We start from the raw sequence: 6405 nt of genomic DNA, 5'->3' as shown, positions 1-6405 counted from the left end.
AGCGTGAGTGGATAAGCACAGGGAAAAGTATGTGTCATCCTCCTCACAGGTAACCATGACACAGTTACATTTGTGTGCCCGTTGTCTGCTGCTGGGGTTGGAACTTAGACACATCTGGCAAGCGTTCTACCACGAGGCGGCATCTTCAGTTTCATCTACTTGTTAAAAGACTCTAAAGCTCTTCATTTTCTGATTTAGGAGTGAGTCGGCTATCATTTCCAGTGTCTTGTTTCATTACTACTAGGGTATAAATCCGTAGTTTACATTCTAATGCACATTCAGAAAGCAGGGTCATTCTGCTGAAGTTTCTGATTTTGAAGCTCAGGGTAAACAGAACAGCAAAGCATGATCAGGGTAATGAGAATAGGGACAGCAGAGGAACCCTTCACCCACCTCTGCCCAAAAAACTGCTGACACATGAGTAATATGAAGTAACAAGAAACAGGAGTGAAAGTAACAAGGGACAGGAGTGAAAGATCCACAAGCTCTCCTGACACTGTTTTGAAAGTTCAGTTACCATTTAGCAATATGACTCCTCTGTCCAGCTGCCACTTCTATGGGCCTCTCTCTCCGTGCGTTTCGGCCATCAGGACCACAGCTGTGGACAGCGCTCATCTCACTTTCAGCCTTTCTCTGAGCCACAGCTTCTCACACATTTTCAACCACTCACAACACACACACACACACACACACACACACACACACACACACACAGTCATTTCTAGAAATATAGAAATAGTCATTTCTAGCAAATGTTTTCTGATAGTACACCATGAAGAAATCTATCTTAAGCAAATCTCAATCATCTTGTTAGTACACTAATTTGCTTTCATCTTCAACCTACCTAACAAGATGATGTGCTTGCTGTTTTTTTACATAAAGTGCTAAATCTTGGCTGGATGTTTGATACTTCAGAATACACAGCACCTTCAACATACGTTTCAGAGTTGGTCAATATTTTGATTTTTATAATCATCACTATTGAGACTCCCTCCCCACATAAATGAGTAGTAAAAAATGGCAAAAGTATGATTACGAGCTGCAGTGGTTTGGATGAGAATGGCCGTCAGAGGCTCAGATGTTCGAATGTTTGGTCCCCAGTTGGTGGGGCTGTTTGGGAAGAATTAGGATTCTTGCAGCCTTGTTGGAGGAGGTGTGTGACTGTGGGTAGGCTTTTGGGTTTCAAAAGAGTGGCGTTATACCCAGCGTGCTCTCTGCTTCCTGTTTGCTGTTTGAGATGTGAGCTCTCAGCTGCTGCTCCAGCCAGCATCACTGCTGCTTGCTGCCTTGTTGCCCCACCATGATGGACTCTCTGTCCCCGGAAACTGTAAGCCCAAAACACACCCCTTTTTCTAAGTTGCCTTGGTCATGGTGTTTTAACACAGCAATAGAAAAGTAAGTAATACAGCATCATTTCAGAAATGGTTTTAATTCTACCTTAATCCAGAGCCCAAATAAAGCAAACCATCATTTCTTTAAATGAAATTCGAAAATAATTTTAAAAAGATGTTTTGTCATTTATACATCATTCTGCCTGCAGGCCAGAGAGAGGGCACCAGATTGACTCACAGATGGTTACAAGTTGCTATGTGGTTGCTGGGAATTGAACTCAGGACCTTTACAAAGAACAGCCAGGGTTCTTAACCTCTGAGCCACCTCCCCAGGCCCAACAGCAACTTTAAAAAGAGAAGGTTCTAACACAATCCAATTCAAAGATATTCTAATTGGGTATTTACTTGCCTAGAGGTGTGATAATAGGAATGCAAGAAGAGCTTTTGCTTTCTGTAATTAAATAATTTTGTTTCTGTAACAGAAAAAAAAACAAAAAACAAAAAACAAAAAAACATGGTAGGGGTTGAAACATGCTGAAATTCCTGCTGCTGGGTAGCCTCAGTCTGAGTCATGTTTCTGGCAGTATTCGTGAGTGCTTCATGGAGCAATTGCCACACAATGAAAAGTGTGTGTGCTGTCTATCACCACGGCCATGGCGATGTCTCATGGCGCAACAAGGGTAGCAATGCCAGAAACACCATGGATTCCCTCTGTGTCTGATTTTGAATTAATTTTTTGTTGCTTTCCTGTTCATAAACCTTTCACCATTAACAAAAAGTCTGAAACTTCCACATCCAGTTTTTGACTCACAGGGTAGAAAGCTGGGGGTTGGGAGGGGCGGGTCCATGTCCAGTCTTTGGCACATCGCAATATAAGGAACCCACAACAGACTGGTGGCTTTGCAAGTGCCAGGTGACCCAACAGCCTGTTCTTTCTTTGCTTCCACTTGCGTCTTTGAACATGCTTGTTGGGGGCCACTAGAAATCTATTTTCTCCAAGCAGTGTGGAAATCTGGCTCCAGAGGCTGCATTTGTGCATATGGGAGAGAAAGAAATTCTGCTCACTAGTTTGCCTCAAAATACATAGCCTTTAAAAAAAAAGATTTCTTTTTAGATTTTTTAAATTACGTGTCTGTATCTGTGTGCGGGTATGTGTTCACGAATGCAGGGCCCTTGGAGTGCTGAATCCTCTGCGGCTGGAGTTAGAAGGCTATGTCCCAACATGTCTGTTCTTGTGCTGTGAGTGGAACTCAGGTCCTCTGCAAGAGTACCAAGAGCTGTTAACTCTCCAGCTCTCCATCGTACAGTCTTAACCAAGTCACATTCTGTCCTGATTCTCTGTCGTAGATGAAACCTTGAGTCTCACTCTGCAGGGCAAACCCCCTCCAGCTGTGCTTAGGAATTGTTTCCATTCTGCCTTCTCCCTGGCTTCTTTTTGGAGCTTGTATGGGAAGGTGGGTTTTTGCAGCCACCACCCTCACTTCCCTGGTTGATGATTGAACATGTCCATTTCCTTTTGTCCTTTAAGTAAACAATTGTCAAAATACCTTCCCTCAAAAATACCCTTTTTAACATAAGGCTCAACATGCTCCTGTTATGATTGTCTTGCTAAGAAATAGATAAAATCTACAATATTGATTTCCTTTCTGTTAAAGGAATAAATGCTGTGCTGAACAATTTTTAAATTTCTGGCTTTATTACACACACACACACACAGACACACACACACACACACACACACACACACACACACACACACACCAGTGAGTGTGTGTGTGTGTGTGTCTGTGTGTGTGAGTGAGTGTGTGTGTGTGTGTGTGTGTGTGTGTGTGTGTGTGTGTGTGTGTGTGTGTGTAAAACAGTGTCTTCCTCTGTAGCTCAGGCTGGCCTTGAACTAGCTGTTGTCCTTCTGGGTCAACTTCCCAGGTGCTGAAATTAAAGATGTGAACCATCACACCTGGTCCCTAGTTTTCTGTTAAGTCATTTTGTTATTTTGGGAGGAAAGGAAAGCTCAAACATTTACTAAATATTGGCCACATGCTTCGAAACCAGTTTCTCAGTGTTTACTAACTTTCAGAAGTGAACCACATGCTGGCGTATTTATTCAGTCTTGAAAACAGGTGGGCGGCTGCTAGGAAGAAACAAATCCTTTATAAGAAGCTAAATCTTTCAATAAGCTCTCCCGTTAATATTGAATTTCGGTCATGTGACAGCTTCCATAGCTGTGTAGAAACTGTTTCAAACATGTCTGTTCAGTAAGGACAGTTCTCCCCTCCCTGGGGAGAACCCTTTACAGCAGAAACACTGCGCCTTTGTATGTTAATGAGTTCACACTCCTTCTGGCTTGCTGTCACTATTCCCAGAAAATCAAGAAGGACTCTAGAATGGCCTCATTACTCTTGTGCTGAAGTCACTCCTACCCCACGCCTTTCACTGTTAAGCAGGTTTTATTGCTCTGGACTGTAAAGATCAACCATTCTTGTGCTGCTGCAGATGGCTTTTTGCTCCACCGTGTGTGCAAGAACCACCTACACAGCTGCACTGAGCCAGAGCCTGCCCATTTTCAGAGCTGTAGGTGTCCCAGTGTATGGGCGATGAGGCAACATGCTAGCAAGTTTCCTTTTCGGTATGATGGACATTTGGATTGTTCTCAGTTTAGGGGCGTTTGGGATAGGAGCACGACACGCTTTCTTTCTTGCGTCTGTGGTGAGTAGGTTTGGTTTCTCGTAGGTATCACCCGGCTCTGTGATCCACTGTGTGGCCGACCGGGTTTAGCTCCAGCACCTGTTGCCTGTTCCTCCCAAGCTGTGTGCACCTGCTCCAATCCCCATCCACATTCAATATTTGATTTTGTTGAGGCTTTTAGTTTGAGCCACCTGGGTGAGTGGGCACTGTAGGATTTCAGTGTGCTGTGTCTTCTGTTGTTTTTCGGTTCCTCTTGCTGCTGAAGACTGAGCCCAGAGCTTTGCACACTCAGCCCCTGATTTCTATGTATTCTGCACAAAAATGTACAAAATTTATGAGCTGAGCTTATTTTTAAAAATTTGAGGGGCATTTGATAATTTTTTATTACCTCAATAGGCAGATTTTTATCTATTGTGTGTGTGTGTGTGTGTGTGTGTGTGTGTCTGTGTGTGTGTCTGTGTGTTCATACCACACCTTGTATATGGAGGTCAGAGTTATTTCTCTCTTTTCACTGCAGTTCTTGAACTAGAGCTAGATTGTTAGGCTCTTGTGATAATCACCTTTACCTGCTGAGCTAACTCTTTATCCTTAAGTGGACTCTTTTAATTTTATTTATATATATTTTTCATGTGTGTGGGTGTTTTACCTGCATGTATGTTCCCAAAGAAGCTAACAAAGGGAGCCTGATCCTCTAGACCTAGAGTTACAGATGGTTGTGAGCCACCATGTGGGTACTGGGAATCAAAACCAGATCCTCTGGAAGAGCAGCCATTGCTCTTGATTGCTGAGCCATCGCTCCAGCCTTGTAGTACATTTAAAAACAAGTTTGGTTCAAGGCATCACTTCCATTACACAGACCACAGCCTCACCTACTCCCAACACTCCACATGGGAGAGAAACTTTTATTATAACTGTCTCTACATTAATGTGTTCTATCATTCGAACTCTATAGTTTACAAGAGCATGCATTTGTGAGAGGAAACCACAGTTTTAACATGAAGCCGGGTGCTTCATGTCTTTCAGCTTTTCACACCCTTTCTCTGTGTTTTCATCATCACTTCAACTTGGCCCTTTCTGTATTTGGGCAGAAGTTGGTGAAGCATTTCCCTGGAGTCCTGCTGTCTGGAGGAGGCTTCCCTATTCTGCTCACACAACGTTTTAGAAGGGGAGCATTCAGGAGGATGACTTTGCTTTCTTAATGTGGAATAGAACACAGCCATGAATGAAAACCCCTTATGTGTTTGTGCCTGGAGTGGGTACAGCACACCAGATGTCTGATCGCTGTCTCTTGTTTCTGCTGCCTCTGCCTTAGCTTTATCACACTCAAATAATGATGCTGGTGTGGAGTTGCCAAGATCATTATCACAAACTCAGGTGGAGCTCAGAATCAGAGGACAACACAATTGTGGCTCCCCTGCATGAGTACTTCTGGGTGCTCTGGAACTTTGACTCCAAAATTCTTCCTCCCCTCTTCTTCTTGTTTTGCTTCTTCTTTTCCTTCTTCAATTAATTGATTAATTCTCTTTACATCCCACTCATAGCCCCTTCCCTTCTCTCCTCCCAGTCCCAATCTCCTTCTCTTCCCTGATCCCTTCTCTCCTATTCCTCAGAAAAGTAGAGCCCCCCTATTCCCACCCACCCCAGTTTATCAACCTGCATCAGGACTGAGCTCATCCTCTTCCCCTGAGGCCTGGCAAGGCAGCTCTGCCAAGGCAAGGGTATCAAAAAGCAGGCAACAGAGTCCATGTCAGAGTCAGCCCTGGCTCTCCTTACTAGGGAACCTACATGAACCCTGAGCTACCCATCTGCTACCTCTGTGTAGAGGACCTAGGTCCAGTCTATGCATGGTCCTTAGTTGGTGCTTCAGTCTCCACAAACCTCTCTGGTCCATGGTTAGTTGATTTTCTTGGTCTTCTTGTGGAGCTCCAGGTCCTCCTATCTTTTCTCTCACTTTCCCACAAGACTGCTTACACTTTGCCCAATGTTTGGCTGTGAGTTACTGCATCTGTTTCGATCTGCTGCTGGGTGGAGACTCTCAGAGGCTGTACAAAAAGATCCTGTAACCACGTGTCTGGCAACTCATTTTCTTAAGCATTTCCTTAAGTGCTTCTCGGCCATTAGAGATTCCAGTTGAAAATTCTCTGTTTAGCTCTGTACCCCATTTTTTAATTGTATTATTTGGTTTGTTGGTGTTTAATTTCTTGAGTTCTTTATATATTCTGGATATTAGCCCTTTGTTGGATGTAGGATGGTGAAGATTCTTTCCCAATCTGTAGACTGCCATTTCATTCCACTGACAGTGTCCTTTACTCTACAGAAGCTTTCCAGCTTCAAGAGGTCCCATTTATTTATTTATTTATTTATTTATTTATTTATTTATTTATTTATT

This window comes from Psammomys obesus, unplaced genomic scaffold (genome assembly GCF_907164565.1).
Source record: "Psammomys obesus unplaced genomic scaffold, mPsaObe1.curated_primary_1811, whole genome shotgun sequence".
Taxonomy (NCBI): Eukaryota; Metazoa; Chordata; class Mammalia; order Rodentia; family Muridae; genus Psammomys; species Psammomys obesus.
Note: the sequence above shows the minus strand (reverse complement) of the source record.